This window comes from Condylura cristata, unplaced genomic scaffold (assembly GCF_000260355.1).
Source record: "Condylura cristata isolate star-nosed mole 26May11 unplaced genomic scaffold, ConCri1.0 scaffold00008, whole genome shotgun sequence".
NCBI classification, from domain to species: domain Eukaryota; kingdom Metazoa; phylum Chordata; class Mammalia; order Eulipotyphla; family Talpidae; genus Condylura; species Condylura cristata.
The window spans coordinates 38,295,307-38,314,526 of record NW_004567109.1 but is presented as its reverse complement, the minus strand read 5'-3'; the positions used below and the strand labels follow the sequence as shown (position 1 = coordinate 38,314,526).

General features: G+C 37.2%; 1 protein-coding gene across 1 annotated transcript in view; it reads right to left on the bottom strand.

Moving 5' to 3' along the window:
* LEPR (leptin receptor) overlaps positions 1–19,220 on the bottom strand; it is a 118,534-nt gene that overhangs the window by 54,033 nt on the left and 45,281 nt on the right. The window lies entirely within an intron of this gene.

Here is a 19,220-nt window from a genome sequence, read left to right as displayed (position 1 = left end):
CCGCCACTCCAGCCCAGGATTGCTGGCCCCTGAGCTCCGCGCCACCACGCGCGCCTCAGAACCCGGCACGTCGAATTAACCGGAGCTGGAAGAGGTGGTAACACAGGGTGGGGACGAGAAGAACGGGTCCCACCTCGAAGCCCGAGTCCAACCCTGGCAGAAGGCGGCGATGGCGACAGCGCCAGGGCTCGAGCACCTGCGTCGCAAGCACTGCGCGGGTCGTGGGCTCCTCGGTGGGGCGACTCCAAACTCGCGGAAGATGTGGTAGACGCTCAAGAGAGAGGAGGGGCGGAGAGGAGGGAGTTGGGGTGGGAGGAGGGAGGGAAGAGAGGGGTGGGAGGAGGAAGGGAAGAGACTGGTGGGCGGCCACCCGCGCGCGCAGCGGGTGCCCTCAGCCAATGCTCAGGGCTGGGGGGAGCGGACCCCCAGTGGCTAGGGCAGCGGCGCAGGTGACGCTGGAAGTGGCATACAAGCCCCTGCGCGCAGCCGTGGGCCTGGAGTAGAAGCGGGAACTTGAGAAGGAGGACCCGGGACCCAAGGAGGTCAGACCAGCCAGCTGAAAGGCGGCGCTGCCGCTTCATCCAGCAGCACAGCTGCGGCGCAGCCACCCACAGCACGCGGTTCTCAAACCCAGAGTTAGGCCCTGAGGTCCCGCCTATTCTCCCACCTTAGTTGGATCAAACTGTAGCAAAATACGACAATAAACAGTACAATAATTGGGAGGAGTGGAAAAGAAATGCGAAATGGGAAAGAAAACAACAAAGCAAAACACCAAACTGAAGTAGTGAGATAGTCAATTTCCTGTCACCAAGGATGTTTCAGCCAAGCATGTTGGTCATACTGATCAAGACTGAACAGGATATTCTTGGGGCATAGACTAAATAACCACTTACTCCCATTTTAAATCTTGAAATTCAATGACAGTTGACATACCAAGTAAAAAAAAAAAAGGTATCCAAACAATCTGGTTCCAACCTCAAACTAAAAACATATTTTCTTGTGCTACACTCAAAATATGCACTCATTGGATTATTTATTTATTAATATATTCTTATTGAGGACTTAACTTGTTCCAGATAATATCCCAGGGGCATGTTCCCCTGAATTTGTAGTTGTAAGAGGGAAAGAGCGGGAGACAAACAAATAAGTATTTATATACCTAATAGTTCTGGTGGGTGATATGAAGGAAACCAATAGGGAAAGGAAAAAGGAATAAAAGGAATGGACATACCCAAGACTTGCCTAACACTGTTACAAATAGGCATCAATGGCACAGAAAGTATCCCAGAAATAGATAGGGCCAGAAGCAAAGTCTTCTGGCTCCTTGGCTAACCTGCTTTGCCAATTCCTGGAGCTTAGTAAATGGAGCTTTTCTCCTATAGGAACTTTTCCCTTACAACCAGTGTCCCATTTCTGAAGTGCATTTGGATCTTCAGACCACTTATTGAGGCCACTTTCTTCAGAAATGTAGTGTTTCTACACTAAAAAGTCTTTCTGGGCCATCTGCAGCAGGCAAAAATAACTCAGAAGCACCAACATTTGGGTCTCATCAAATGTCAACAAATAGATGTTTTCTTTGAATGTGTTTAAGACTTGGAGAAGAATTCCAAAATTATCATGAAATAAAACAACACAACAGAATTTTTTATTAGATTATTGGAATGAACTAGATTTGTGTTTCCTAGGACTGCTTTAACAAATAACCACAAATTTAAAGGGAAAAAAAAAACAGAAGTGCATTCTGTTTAGCAAATGTTTAGGAAATCAGAAGTCCGAACTGGTGATGTTATCAGGTCGGGGAGAATCCTTAGCTGTAGGGGAGAATTCTTCCTTGTGCCTTTCCCCTTTCTGTGGTTACAGAATTTTACAGGTTGCAGCTGAATCATTTGGGTCAGCCTCCTTCTTTATGAAGCCTCCTTTGTGCCTGTGTTTTGTTCTCTTCTGTCTCCTTAAGGATACTTGTCATAGGACTTAAGAATCATATCCAGGATAATCTCAACTTGAGACCCTCATTAACATCGCAAAGACCATTTTAATTTTTTTTATAAAGTCATATTCATAGGTTCTAGGGTTAGGATATAGAAATATTTTGGGAGAAGCCATCGTTCAATGCACTAAAACTAGTAAAATAATAGGGAACACAGTTGTTCTACTGTGGCATCAGGGTTTCACTCCAGCACTTTCGTTCAAAATTGTATTGAGATGGTGTTGATGGTGGCACAACCAGTTAAAGCAGAGCACGAGGAAGCTAGCAGCAGCCACTTCAGCAATTCAATCCCCAGCCCCAGGAAATGATCCACATGGCCCAGCAGACCTCTCCTGCCTCTCCTACCGTTCCCCTCAGCAGTGTATTTCAGTACATCTGCCTGCTCTGCTCCCCACTCTGGTAAATCCTCTCACACATCCCAATGTACTTCTGGCCTATATCCCAATTCCGTATGCATAAATAAATAAATCTTTTTAAAAAAACAGAATTGTGTGATACAAGGTATAATTAATCATTTTATTGTGAGCTACTAAAAATATTCAATAGATAGCATTAAATTTAGTTATTATGAAGAATAACTACCATTGGGAAAAGAAATCCAAAGGCCCAAGCTTTCAATTCAGGATTGAGTCACAGAAAATACCTGAAAGTATTACCATTATAAATTAATATAGAAATATATCCATATCCTTATGTACAAATTTCTGATAACGCGATCCAATATTGAATGTCTGTTAATGCCAGGTTCTGAGTCAGGAGCTGTATGGTTCCTATATTCTAGTCTAGGGGACAACTTTGAAACTCACCCATTCTGTACAGTGCCTGCTGCATATGTGAAGCCTGATGGAAAGTTGTTGAATGAATAAATGAATAAAAATAACTCACTACCATTCATGGAGGCAATCATTACCACTTTGAAAAACATCTCTATAATAAGAAAATAGGACTTACTAGAGCAAAACAGATTAACACCCTGACTCATTCAGTATTTTGTTGAGAGGGAAAAAAAAATCCCTAAAAGGAAATTTTTGCTGTAAAAAAGAAAATAATGAGATCACCTATCTTCTCTTTTTAAAAAATATCAATAAGATGCCCATTTACACAGATATAGATCTTGCTGGGAACAATCGACCATGACTAAAATTATAGTTACTTAGAGTGAATGAAATATCTTGTTCAAGTATTTTGGTTATTAATTTAAAGAACATAAACTTTATTCAAATATTCAAAAATAATTTTATGCTCAAAAATAATAATATTTTAAAATAATTTCATACTGATGATAAATCTTTACAATGATTTCAGTGACTTTACTCTCTCCTAGTTTACTGCTTCCCTCTTTGATTTTTCTCACTTCTTCATGCTTTCAATTTTAAAATGAGGATGAGTCTTATTCATTGACTTGCTTGGATCACAAGCCCATCTCTGAACCCTTACAGTAACCAAAGTTGGAAGGTGATGTTTGTCCAGTCATGCATCACCTGTGTACTCCTAGAGAACAGAGACTGAAAGGAAGTTGACCTAATCCTGACCAATGCTTAGAGCAGGGGATATATGTGCCCTAAAATAAATTAAGATGCTTTTACTGAAGGGGAAGAGGGCCAAAAAGCACAGCTATCTGCTACCAAAGATAGTGAAAAAGTTTTGCTGCTAACTGAACATACTTTTAATGAAAATCCTCTCCCTGGTGTTATAAATATTTTGTAGAAATTTTAAGTGTAATGATAACTATCATCATCAATTTATGTCTAATTACCATACAAATCTTAGAAATTTACATTTGTAAAGAGTTTTGAAAAAAAAATTTTATGCATTGGAGATAGTATAGTCAATATGTAGGCTGTTGAATCTTGCCTAAATATTTTATGCACATATATGAACCTTGAAAGAGTCCTTTCTATCTCAGTTACCTATTATGTACAATAGCATTATAATAATTACCTCTGAAATGTCATGATGGTAACAATGCCTTTAGATCTTGCTACCCAGTACTCTATTATATTTGGTTATTACTATTTCATTTAGTATTCACAGAATTCCTGAAAACCATTCTGGATATTGTGCTTTGATCATTTCTTTTTCTCTTAATAGATAAACAGTACCTATTATGTATCAGACACAACTACCAAGGAAGTTGGCACAGGTTCCTTTGAACAAACAGTAGTCAAGCGAAGATTCCCAGCATCCAATGCAGTGGTGTGGGGCAATCCCTACAGGGAAACAGAAAGATACAAAAAAGAAAAGGCACAGTATCTTAGGGGATTAAGTCATATAGCTAGAGTCCAGGTATTTTCAGAAAATGATTTCTTCATTCAGAAAGCATTTCTGGGACCTCTCTGATGATATAGGAGTTAAGTATCAGCACTATCATATTGTGACCACTGTTGCCTGAGTCCCATACCCAGCCAGGAAGCCAACTCACATCGCACAACAGACCTCTTCCCACTGCTTTCCTTATCAGTGTATTTCAACAGTTCTGCCTGTTCTGCTCCCAGTCTATCTCTGGTGACTTCTCTCATTCCCCCACACCTCTGGCCTCTATCCCAGTTCTTCTATGCAAAATAAATAAATAATTTTTTTTTAAAAAAAGAGCATTTAAGGAACTATATATATATTATACATATAACATGTATTATATAATGAGTATAAAAGGACTATGTCACCTGAATAATTTAAATTATAGGTGTATCACAGCATTTCATTAGAGAATTTTTTTTTTAATATCAGTGGTTTAAGGAAAAAATTTCTAGCATTTAAGATAGCTAACAAACTTCATGAGTTGATACTAATTATCAGGTTAGATATTTGAAAACTCAGGTTTTCCTTTTTCACTCTTCAATTTCCTTTCTAATTTTTCTAAGTGGCTATGGCAAGCACTGAGAAGAAAGTGAGAAACATGCTGGACATCTGAGGAAGTGGGGGGACTTCCTACATAGCAACGCAAAGCTTAGGAAGATTGTGTCCTATAGTTATGAAGAAAACAGAAGTTGTATACAATGAAAATGGATGTATAGTTGAGGAAGGAAACATCCTCATTCTTTCATGTTGCCTATAGTAAAATGCAAAAGGAAAGAAATAAACTAAGGGAAGACTCTTAAACAAAAAGGAGTTAACAGTAGTTAACACATGCCAGAAAATCATGCTGTAAAGAAAAAAACCAGGAATGTGACTCTTGCTAATACTTCAGAAAGATAAAAAAAAGCCAGCCTTTTCAGTCACACTAAAGGCCTTCGAAGAGTTTAATTATATGACTTACAGATCCTGTCAAGCCTCAAAACAACTAGGATTATCAAAGGGAAATGTCTAGGCCAGGTCTTCTTCTGGAGTGAATTCCTTTAATGTAATGTGTGCATGAGAATTTTTTACCAGTAAAAATACTGCCATCTTGAGATTCAAGAGATAGAGCACAAAATGAAAGGAATTTTTTAGACAACCAAAATTCTACATACAAGAAGCAGGTTGACAAAACTCAACTCAAGCACAGTGCACACTAAAAAACAGATAAAAATCCTCTCGTCTATCATAGGCCAAATGAATGAAAGCCTCTGAAGGTGAGAAAACAGAACTCTTCATTTTAATAAGTATGCCAAATGAAATTGAGGAACATAGTCCTAAGAGGAAGACAAGAATTATAATTGACTTCAAACACTGAAAAGAGTCATGAAGAATATGGAGATATCCAGTATTGTTCCTGTAAACCACACTCAAAACAGCAATGGGAAGTAGAGAGCCACCTTTATTTATTTATTAATATATTTATTTATTTATTTATTTATTACACCATTCTTCATTTTGTGCATTTTTTTCATCTTGGTTATAACTCCCCATGGATTTCCCACCACCAATTCACTCATGTGCCATCACCATAGTCCTATGTGCTCTTCCCACCCTGGTTTTGATCCTATTCCCATCTCCACCCCCGTAAAAGATCTCTGGTTTATATTTGTTCATCGTTTTTCATTTTTACTTTACTATAATTGCTTTTTTTTTTTCCTGATTCCTTACTCTCCTGCTATGAATGAAAGCATCTGGTAGTTTTCTTTTTCTTTCTGGTATAGAGCCAGATTTAAAGTAAATTAGCGGAATAGGGCCGGGTTAAAACACAGCACTAAGAAGCTCAAACCACTTCAGCATAAGTTTGACCCTCGCCTGCCCCTGAGGTGATCCACATGGTGCAGCAGACCTCTCCTGACCCACCTGCTGCTCCTCTCAGCAGTGTACTTGGACAATCTGCCTGTTCTTCTCCCCACCCTGTCTCTTATGAATCCTCTCACCGCCCCTGCATCTTTGGTCTGTACCCCAGCTCTGTATGCATAAATAAATAAATAAATCTTTAAAAAAATTAGAGGAATAACATTTTAGTTCTCACTACCATTAAATATAGAATGGACTACCTAGTAGATAGTCAGCTCTTTGCCACTGAATATTTTAAAATAGAGACTAAAGGAATGTCCATCAGGAATATTGCAGAATGACAGTGAGTGGAAAGTAGTGTAGTTTAGAATGATAGTAATCAAACCTCCCACCATTTCAACAAATCTCTGATTTGGAGCTGATGCTCAGAATATTTATATGAAGTTTTGAGATATAAATGACGAATTTTGTGAGAAAAATGTTTCCTGCACTCCACAGTAAGCTGACTCAACATTCACACAGCATCAACAATTTTTCCCTCCAAAAGGATTGATTGCTTTAACTAATTTGCCTATGTCTATTATCCATCGTAAAAAAAAAAAAAAAAGAATCATATGTCTTACTTTCAAGACAGTTGGCGTGAACCAGTAAATCTGAAGCAGGAAAAGTAATTGAGCATACAGACTCTGGCTCTCACCAGTTCAGTGAAACAAAGAACCATTTAGCAATTTGATGGTTTTTAATGTATATCCTCTGCTGTAACTTTCAGATTGATTTGTATGAATCAATCTTTAAGTCTGGATCACAAATACTCTGTACAAATCATTGGTATCTATGGTTATAGGGGTATTTAGCAAAGTCTCCCTTTACTGCAACTGGTTTTATATTTCATAGTAAGATTAAAGAGGTCAGGATTAAACTGATAGAGTTGTAAATGTGCATTACTATTAGCATCTAAAAATTACAGGCGAATCTCATAAAAGTGATTTGAGACATTTTGATTATCATGGTCCAAAAAAACACCACTAAATTTGGTTTACATTTTGTGATTTCTGTATTGCTATAATTTCTCTGATTTAGACTTGGCTTTGGAAGGAAAAAAAATGATGAAGCAGCAAATGTGGTATCTCTGAATATGTGATGAAGATTTGTGAAATAGATACACAGGCATTTGGATCTAACAATAAAAGCATTATATTTGCACACTTAAAAGGTACTACGTTAACAAGGAATTTATCAATACATTTAATAACAATAAATATTTAATTATATTCTTGGGTTTGAGTATTTAATTGTACTGAATTGCATTAGTTGTATAAACAATATAACTGTTGAATTAAATAATGGATCCTGAGACCAAAGTAAACACCAAAAGAGGAAACCATTTCCATCAAGTTGTTTAAACTTTGGGGATTACTTGACATGTCATTTCCAGATAATTAGTAGACACATTTATTTGAGTAAATGGCAAGCCAGTACCTCTCTCTATACCTGAAATACATTTTACAATGGAAGTTTAAAACAGATAACATAAAAGCAGATTAATGAGGCTTAAAACCCATTTTCTACTTTAAACACAAACAGCATCCCTAAAATAATTTTATTTTTCAGTGAGTTTTAGCAATTCAATGTTACATGAAGTTGTTAACATGCAATGAAAGAACAACACTTAAAAAAAATTAGAAAGAATAAATAAGGAAACTCTTAAGTTTCCAAATATTTAATAACAGGAGAGTAGCTACTCATGAAACTCAAACTACTCTAAAGTATGCTATCAAGTGCTCTAAATGCATGCTATTCAAAATTTCTCTTACCAAAATGCTGTGCCAAGTCCAGAATTTAATTCAAATTATCCAAGATACATAGTCCCACCATACTTGCTATATAATACAGTATTCTACTCATATAGTTGTCCCATAAATGCTTTTTGAGTGAATAAATAAATTTCTAGAAGACAAAGGGAACACACTTATACAGAACAAATGAACACTTCACTGTCAAGTTACAAATAATACCCTACTACATATCACTGGCCAAAGGAAAGATCAAAGTGCCATTTCTACTGAATGTATCATTTTTCACACCATCATCAAGTCAAAACTCTGGGAGAATCTGTACTTATTATCCAAATGGATAGTAAATTGGATAGTAAATATTTTTTTTTCAGAAGAAGTAAACACTAGAATGTAAGAGAAATTATAAATTTCTCTAATTTTTTAAAATTGAAGTCACATTGTATTATAACATTTTGTAAATTTCAGGTGAGTTGATTGTAAATCAACATCTATATATATCAACATTTACATTAAGTTTACCATAAAAGCCTAATTCTCTCTTTCACCATGAAATTATCCCTTTTTACCTCATTTATCCACTCCCTCTTCCCCTTACCCTCTGATAACCACAAATTGGTGTTATAAACCAAAAGTTTATTTTTGTTTTATTTAGTTCATCCACTTGTTTGGTTTCTATATATACCACATACAAGTGAAATCATATGATGTTTGCCTTTCTCTGACATATTTTTCTAACCCTTTAGGTCATTCATGTTGTTGCAAATGACAGGTTTTTATTTTTTTAATAGCTGAAGACGTGTCTATATACCACATCTTCTCTATCATCATCTGTCCATGAGCACTTAGGTTGTTTCCCACTTTGGGTGATTATAAAAAATACTGCAATAAAATGACAAAGTTCTCCAAATTTTATCTTTAATTAAATTATTATTTCTTTGTGTCTGAAAGAATATAGTAAGTAAAGAGAATAAATATGGAAAAATTACTCCTACATTATTGCCTGAAAAAGTTGCTATAAACAAAAAGTTGGCTAGAATCATTTCAGAATTATGCAGCTAAATGAAGTTTTCATCGAAATGTATTTCAGTTTTAAGTCCCGCTGGACCTTAAAACAAAGTGGCCAATATTTCTGACAATCTTGATGATCGGCACACACATACTATAAACCAATTTTCACATAGCTTTGTTCACTGCAGGAGTATAATGGGATTTGAGAGCAGAAAGCATCAGGGTTATTCACTGTCCTATAAGTCTCTAAGTGACGCTGCTACAAAAGTTTACAAATCTACAATGAAACGGCTAAGTATTGATTTGCTTCTTCTTTTTTTTTTTTTTTCCTAGAGCCAGGTCTAGCTCTGAAATGAAAGGATCATAGAACACATCGTATCTTATTACTTTAGATTCTTGCCTTGATCAAATCAAAATAACATTAAGGAAACATTTATCAAGCCCTATTATCAACAGATGGATACCCAAATGAACTGGAGAAGATACTTACCATTTATCTGCTAGCTCCCCTTCTCCTCTTCCTCTGGTCAGAGCATTCTTTTAGGCAGCAGAAGCCCTCCTCCCCAGATCTCAAGCACATGGATCTAATGGGGTCTGTCTAATGGGGCCGTACATTTTCCTGGCTTCTGGGCCCATAGTACTTAGGTCAAGCTGGATCTATCATAGGATCTCTCTCTACTGATACTGTAACTGGTCAGTGGAATGAAAACATGCCCGAAGGTCAGTCAAGACACTGCTCTGAGACTTTTTAAATAGGACCTGAAAGGACTAGGGAATGGGAATCAAAGGGACAAAGAATGTGTTCCTCTTTATGGTGTATATGTTTCTGAGCTACAACTGCTAGCAGCAGGCTCTCTGCCACAGGGAAGAACATCATCTGCAGTAGAAGATAGTATTTCAGGCCACAGGAGCAGGTGTTCAGAAAGTGTGGCTTAGTTTTTTTTTTAATGAAACTGAATTTAATTTCTTCCATGAAATCCTGTTTTATCAATAGATAGAAAGTAAACCTCAAAGACTTTAGATTCCTGTTTCTTTTCCTCAAGTTTGCTTCTAACTTCTAAGAGGGAATAATAGGAGGAGAAGGTAGGCAGGGCCCAGGATAAGCAAAGTTTCTGATCCTTGGTCATCTGTTCAACTTGACATCTGATGCCTCATCCTGTCTCTTCAAGTGATACTGAAAAACCTGGATAGTCATATGCAAAAGAATAAAGCTAAACCACTACCTCTCACCAGACAGAAAAATTAACTCCAGTGGATAAAAGATATGGTTGTAAAACCTGAAACTGTAAAACACATAGAAGAAAACATAAGCAAAACACCCCACAACATTGACTTAGGGACATTTTTGGGAACTCATTATAATGACAAGAAAAACAAACAACCACCACCAAAAAAAAAACCCTATTTTTTTGTTTAAAAATTAAATTTTAAAAAAATCAACATTATATACATAGTAAAATAAGCTGTTATCAAAACTAAAAGACACCTTAAAAAATGGCAGAAAATATTCATATATCATACATCTGGCCAGGGGCCAGATGTATGATATATACAACTCATACAACTCATGATATATACAACTCATACAACTCAGTAACAAAAAAACAAAATAAATAACTCAATCAAAAAATAAACAGAAGAACTAAATAGACACTTTTCCAAAGAAGACATACAAATGGCCAAAGGCACATGAAAAAAATGTTCATCATCACTCGCTATTAGGGAAATTCAAAAAAAAAAACAAACACAATGTGATATCTGTCAAAATAACACATAGAAAAAATACCAGAAAAGACAAGTGTTGATGATAGTGTGGAGAAAAACTCTTATATACTGCTAGTTGCAATATAGACTGGTCCAGCTACTCTAGAAAACAGTATGACAGTTCTCAAAACTATTAAAATTACTAGCAATCCTTAGTATCTACCTTAGTGATACAGAAACACCAAATCAGAGGTAATATACTCTTCTATGTTCATTGTAGCGCTATTTACAATAACAAAGTTATGGAAGCAATCCAAATGCTCAAGACAGATGAGTAGATTAAGAAGATGTGGTATATATACACAATAGAATGCTATTCAGCTATTTTTTTAAAAAAATGAAATCTTAAACCATTTTTGACAAAATGGTAGAACTGAAGGGGATAATGCTAAGTGAAATAAATCAGAAGTACCAAGACAAATGCCAAATGACTACAATCATATTTGGAAAATAAACAGAGCAAAGGCACAGACAAAAATAAACTCGTGAGGTTTAATGAAAAGAACTGAGGCCAGCTGGGTGGGACATAGGAATGAAAACAGGAGGGAAATCAATGAACCATGGTGGACAATGACTGGGGTTGGAGGTGGGCATGCTGTGATAATACACATTTGGGAGAATTGAAGCTATTCCCCTAATATGCACTTAGTATTGTGTACCAATGTTACCACAATAAACATTACCAAAAATAGGGAAAGTAAAGTTTGTATTTTGTGTTAATAGTAGAAATGTAAAGAGAAAAAACTTCCTGAGCTAACCAATTCTTTTTTCAAGTTATATGGACCATAATTTTGTGTCTGGATTACAAATATGCATGTTTATGTAACATAAATGTATTTGTAGTATATATGTGTATGTGTGTTTAGATACATATTCCTCCCTATGGCTAAATGACTAAATTATTCCTTTCTTTAAATTTCCTTTTTAAAGTATATAGAGAAAAGTATGCATTTTGGTGATTGTTTTGTGTCTTAAACTAACTGCAGAGAAGAGAAACTCATGAGAATAAAAACAACAAAATTTTAAACAGACGACAACTACAAAAACAATCATTATTAATGGCTTCCGAGTCTAAATTAAATGTGATATAGCTTAACAAAGAATACTACATTCCCAGCAGAGAAGAATTTTAAAGTCAAGGAGACTGAACCATAATAAACATATACCTTAAATCTCTACCCATACAAGAATATGGCACTTCAAAAAAATTTTTCAATTATAGATTGGCCATGCTTGATATTATGAAACACTTTGAATTTCAAGTACCAATAAACACAAATCCCCAATGTGCACTACTTAGTGATGGAGTCCTTCACAAATGAGCTTCTGTGATTATCTATAACAAAAAAGACTTGGAATAAAGCAAATAAATATAAACATTTCTGGATCCATGAGTTCTAAGTCACTATCAGCAAACATCCATATTTAATGGAAGAATCCTTTCCGATGTGTTCTTACCCTCTTTGTCTACCCCTTCCCCATCAGATCGTCAATGAAATGCAATACTGAAAGATGCAGAAAGAACCACTTTAATATTTATAGACCCTCCTCTTTCCCCAACACCACTTCCCTTTTTCCAGGAGTGGAACAATAAGTCATGTAAACTGCTGAACCCCAGTAACTTGAGCGCCTGCCAAGGCAACTTTCACACTGGCAACTTTCACCAGATTTGTAAGATTTTTGTGGTAAAATGATTTACAGCTGAATTCCCTTAATGTTTCACAGTCAAAGACTCACTTCAATCAATGGTTTCCAGACCATGGATTTTACAAGTGAAATTTAGAAAATGTGTGGTGAATCAGTAAAGATTTGCCAACTTTTTCTTTTTCCAAATAAGAATTTAGAGAAAATAATGTTCTCTACTATCAGCATCATTTCGGCAAAACAAAGGATATTTTTAAGGCCAAAGAAGTAGACTTCACAAGTTAATAAAAACAGCATAAAAGACGGGAGTGTAGGGTGATCGTCATTCCCCAAAACAGAGAGCAGGCAACTATACTCTTACTACATCAGTCAGGGCCATCTGACAGGAAGCAGATGGCCCTGTAAAGGGTAAAGTTAAAAATATTTCGTGAAGAGACTATTTACAGAGGTGTGGGCATGATTTTAAAATTCTAACAAGAGATGGTGAGTTACCAGAGACTATTCACAGCAGGAAGCCATTACTTTCCCCTGGGTCCAAAGGGATAAGGAAAGGAAATAATGTTTCCAAGTGAGAGCTGGAGTTAGCTTGATAGTCGAATAGAATCACTGCCAGAACCAGGAAGAGATGGGAAGAGAGTGAAGAGAAAATAACAATAGTTGTCCCTTCCACCCTCCCTGAAATCAACTAGCCACAGTCAATAGATGATATAGTCTGCCTCCTAGAATGCAGAACAGGACAAAAACGGGTAGAAATGAATCCAGGGTGGGGGCCCTCCCCCCAACAGGTAGAGAAAATGTTGTGCATGTTAAAAACTGTACATGTTTCCAATTGAGGAAAATTACAAGAGAAATTTTATTTTAAGATATAATATTGCCAGTAATTATATGCTTGATACGTTTGTCAATTAGTGGCTCAATATCCAATAGTGTAACATCAAGTGGTGCTCAAATGGGCAACTTGTTCCAGTACTTTATTTTTTTCACAGAGGTATAAAATAGAAACAACGTTCAACATTTTCACTTCATTTGAAAGATTTTTAGTGAATTTAGGAACACTGAAATATAATAGCCTCTATACTTCAGAGATTTTTTTACTCCCCAAGTTTTCCCAAACTTTGCGTTCAAGTTAATAGAACCCTAAATCAGCTTACATGGAAACAGGGGTAGAATTATTGGCTCATGCTGTTGAAAGATGCAGGGGGAGTTGAGTCTCGGGCATGAAAAAAACAATACCAACAGATCAGACTCTTCTTCCTTTTTCCCTTCACCCTTCTTCTCCTCCCTCTTCTTCCTCTTTCCTCTTCCCTTCCCTCCACCCCATTACTCCCCCATCTCCATCACTCCTTTCATATCTGTATCAACTTCATTCCTCAGGCTGATTTTACCATAAACTAGGTTCCAGTAGCTTCATAATATACTGCTTAGCTCTCTAATTTACTATTTTCTCCTTTGGTTCCATACCTTTCAGTGCCAATGGCTTCTTACTGTTGCTCCCTGAACATACCATACACTGTGTTCTTTGCACTATTTCCTCCACCTGACATCTTCTACCTTGAGATGTCCATTCCTCATTCCTTCACTTTATTCAGATGTTTACTAAAATGTCATTTTCATAGTAAGACCTTCATGATCATAAAATTGCTATTTCCCAAGTGACAACCTTGATTCATTTTTCTCATCTGGTAATTAATCCTCCTGGCATGCTTATAGATCCAACATAAGTGTCCTGAAGTGCTATAAGAAGCTTGAACTCTCCTCTAGAAAGGAGAACATGGCATAATACTAACTATAAATTAGAAAGGCTGGGCATCAAGTGTTCCATAAATACTAATGGGAAATTAAAATGTTAGGGAACTGTAGACTAAACTATTAGAATGACCAAAAGAGAGATTTTGAAATTCTAAAATAAAAACAATGAAAATGGATATCTGGGTCCTGTTTTTTATAGTTCTATTGTATGCAGTTCCCTGTTGGCAGCATGTTATTGCACTAAACCTAACAATCCCTCTCCTGTAGTTTATAATCCTAACCATGCACTGGTAGATGTCCACTTGTAGAGACTGATAATAAGTATCTTGCTCAAAGTCTTATAACTAACAAATAGTAGGGCTGATATTTGTACCCAGAATGTGGTAATATTTTAGGCCTCTGCCTCATCCTACAGCTCATGTTGCAGATTTATGACTATAAGAAAACTTATTAAATAAGACTCTGCTACTTTTTCAATTTTGCACCACACCTCAAAAAAGAAGAAGAATATTGTGGGGGAAAAAAATAAACAATTCTCTTTGGGATCTCCTCTATATTACTGGCCTGGAGTTTGTTTGCCATCTATTTTCACCATTTTTCTACCCCTTAAAGTACAATGTTTCCATTTCATAAGGATTTAATTGCTTTCCTTTTCCCACTGGTACCCAAGGACATCAGGTGCAGATTGACATAGCAGAGAAAAGTACCTTTTTGGAGGAGCTATGAAGTGCGGCTACTCAGTCCACATTGGTTTTCCTTTTAAACTAGACTCACTTAGTGTTCCTCTGCCAAACATGCACCAATGACCATTTACCTCTGAGACATGCATGAATGAATCAGACAATTTTCTAATGATACTAAATTGGAAAGAAGTTCCAATTGATTTTTTTGTCAGCTTACTGTAGCAAAGTAAAGATACAAACTTTTAAAGAGGGCATTCTCTGCTTGACAAAATAGGACTCAGGCTATTATTCTTTAAGGAGCTTTTAAAGAAATCCTTCATTTGTTTATTTTGAAATAGTAAACTGTTGCAAGGAAAGTATACCTGCGCAACCTGGGCATTTAAAAAAATGATCAATGACATCGCAAGGTAGTCAGCCGCCATCATGTGAGAGTCTAATTTAAGTGCAAACAGGGGACCCAGAGGATTAGGGGAAAAAGCACAGGGTGGAATAATTACCTTTTCTTCTCCTGTTTATATAGTAAATGCTCTTATTGTTACCATGGCAAAGGAGCTAGTCTGCTTTTTCCCATTCCTCTGTTTCTCTCCACTATATATCCAACACAGGAAAATGTCATATTTCACATTATTTGGGGATCATTTTGTTTATCTATTTACTTCTTTCCCCACAGTCTTTTTCAATGTAATACTTAGTAGAGAGAAAGTGATTTCAGTTGAATCACATACAATATCACATACAGTTAAAGGTATCAGGAAACAAAGAATGATAAACAGTAAACGGGGGGTGAGGAGGGTGCCTCAGCAGTAATTAGTCTTCCTAATCTTAAAAAGTCCCTCAGATCTAAAAGGGGAAAAAAAACTGAAAAAAAATGCCACTTAAGGCAAGGGAAGCTCAATCAACTTTGTAAATGTCTATTTTTGTTTTAGAAACCCAGATAACCACAGAGATTGGAATCATATTCTCTTTTGTCAGTATTAGGCTGAGCTCATCAAAAAAATATAGTCCAAATTAAGAGTTAATAATATCACTAATCTAAAATACTCATACAACATATGCAGTATTGTTCCAAATCCACAATGCCACATTGTCAGGGACAGTAACATCTAATGTGTTTTCAAAAGGTGATATCCAACATCTTGTAACCACATGTTCATGCCTGTTTTCAAAAAAAAAAAAAAAAAACATTTTTAAAGAACATATATTGTGCTAAGCACTGATTTAATTTAAAAGTTAAAAACATACATGCCTAAGATTTTTATTTCTTCTCTCAGAAAGTTCCCATTCTAATCTCTTGCAATAAGGCAGTTGAATGAACACAGTAGCTTCAGTTTAGAAAGCAATGGCTGAGTCTGAAGTACTGTCCTTGAGAAGATAACAAATTTAGGAAAATGCCACAACCTATAAGAAACAATCAGTACTGATATGATAAGTGGTTTCATTCTGTTTACATGCCCAAAGGCTCAACTATATAAGCAAATCAGTTCAAAAGTTCTTTCTTCATTGTTCCCATTCCTCTAATTCTGAGGGCAAAGCAAGTAAGTTGCCAGCCTTCCCTCACATAAATCCTTCAGTTGCAGATTCTGCTCTTGTTAATACAATTCTACAGGACAAAAGTACTCAGATCAGAAAAGATTTCTATCCTTGAACAACCCAGGAATCCAGCTAAGGAATAACCTGGATTCTACCTTCAAATAATTGAAGATATTTGTGTGGATGGCCATGGTCTTAAGACCGCCTCTCATTGTCATTCTAGAATTATCTGACAATGGAGTTTGTGAAGACAAAATGGGTCGCTAATCATGGTAGAATTTATTTAGCCAAACTAGCTAAAGCTAATAGTATTTAATAGTGCTGTTAAAGTAGAACAATTTAGGGGTCTCTGTTGGCCTAGTTATCTAACTCAGTGCTATCACACTGTCACCACTATGGCCTAAATTCAATCCCTGACCAGGGAACTGATCCACACACATATGGCACAGCAGAGCTCTTCTATCTCCCCCTTAGTAATGTAGTTCAGTAAATCCACCTGTTCTGCTCCCCACTCTGTCTCTGGTGACTCCTCTCACCTCTGCACAAATGGTCCACACCCCAGTTCTTCTACACAAAAATAAAAAAATAAAAACAGAACTATTTAAACAGAAACTGAATAAATATTTGTCAGGATGCAACAGAAAGGATTTATGCACTGTGTGTGAGTGTGAGCTAGCTGTTCCTCTTTAAAACTAAATGGTTTTTCTGCTAAAAATGGAGCTTCTGTATGACCCAGCAATCCCACTCCTAGGTATCTATGCAAAAGACACAAAAACACTGATTCAAAAAGACACCTGCACTCCCATGTTTATTGATGCTTTATTTACAATAAAGCATACAATAGGAAAGACATGGGATCAACCCAAATGCCCAAAAGTAGATGACTACGTTAAAAAGATGTGGTAAATATACACAATGGAATATTACTCAGTGATCAAAAAAAGATAACTCATGCCTTTTGCAGCAACATGGATAGAGCTGGAAGAGATCATGCTTACTGAAATAAGCCAGAAAGAAAAAGAAAAATACTGGATGGTATCACTAATAGCAGGAGCATAAAGGACCAGGGGAAAAAATAATAATAATGAACAACTATATATACTAGAGACATTTCAGGGGGTGAAGTGGACAATGGATGGGGGAGTGCATGGGAGTATGGTGATGGCACACAGGTGATTTGGTGATGGGAAGCCAACAGGGATCATAACTGAGACGGGAAAAGGCACAAAATGATGTAAAAAATAAACTATCATAATATTTTTAAAAATGTATCCAAAAACCACTATTGAATAAAGTGTGGAGGAAAAAAACTAAATGGTTTGAATCAGAGATTTTAGAAAAGAACTAATTTTATATGTGATTATTTCACTTAAAATATTTGCACATAGATAACAAAAAAAGTAAGTGAGACTTTTCTCCCACTTCAATAGCTATGAAAACAGAAGTTCTGAAATTAATTAGACTTGCCTGACATTCATCCTGTCATGCAATGAATTTTTGAACAATTATTCTTACCCCCACCAAAAAATGACTTAGGGATCTATAAACAGCAGTAAATAAAACATAAATGGGCCCTGCCTTCCAAAGATAACAGTCTACACACCTATTCAATAAATCTCATTTGCTGTTGGCACATTAAAGTATCAGACAACTCTGGGGGCAGAAAAACTGGTTAAAATGACAATGAGATTTAGGGAATGTCAAATACCAGAGAAGAGCTTTGTTGAATTTTCCAAGAAGTTTTGGCTCTGTTAGAATGGACACCAAGACCCTGGTATTTTGACAGGCCAACTTTTCACCCCACTCCAAGAAAGTATGATATTGGCAAGGATTAAATCAGCTCATTCTCACAAACAAAACAGGAACTCTGAAAACCATCTACTCACTTCATTGGTTGACCTACCCTCCCCAAAATGATGAGACAGAAGACCTCCCAAGAAACCCTCCAGAATCCTTCATACCACAAAGATAATAGATTCCGGCCCTGGGAGAAATAAAAATCCACAAAGAAATTGAAACCTGATTAGTTTTGATGGTAGGTTAATCCAAGACTCTTCTACTTTCTGCAACAATTTGGCCCATATGGAATCTATTACTTTCTTTCAATATCTTCTGTAATACCCTGAATGATCTCCATCATATTTTATGTTTCTAAGACTCAAAGTGTTAAGGTCCGAAATCACCCCGTTGCCTCCCTTGACAAAGGACAGAACCAGAGATGCACAAGCAAGCAAAGTTTATTGAGCAAACTAGCTGGGGTCGGACCTTAACATTTGGGGGATGTCCGGGATCAGCTGGTTGCCCCTTGCGACGACAAACAATAGCCAGAGGCGGAGTTTAGGAACCAAAAATTCCCAGGAAAATCCAGGGTAAAGCAGGGATCTCTACCCCTTGGCTGGTGTAGGGACGGCGCGGAGGTTGTTACCCCGTGGCCAGGAAAATACAGCAGAAAGCGGGGCCCGCCACCCCGTGACTGGTACAGGGTCGGCGCGGAGGTTGCTACCCCATGGCCAGGAAAATACAGCATAAAGCGGGGATCGCTACGCCGTGGCTGGTACAGGGTCCGCGTGGAGGTTACTACCCCGTGGCCATATAAATCCAGCATAAAGCGGGGATCGCTACCCCGTGGCTGGTACATGGTCAGCGCGGAGGTTGCTACCCCTTGGCAGGGAAAATCCAGCATAAAGCAGAGATCGCTACCCCGTGGCTGGTACAGGGTCCGCGCGGAGGTTGCTACCCCGTGGCCGTATAAATCCAGCATAAAGCGGGAATCGCCACCCCGTGGCTGGTACTGGGATGGCGTAAAGCGGAGGTTGCTACCCCGTGGCCACCGGGAAAATCCAGCATAAAGCGGGGATCGCTACACCGTGGCTGGTACAGGGTTGGCGCGGAGGTTGCTACCCCGTGGCCGCCGGGAAAATCCAG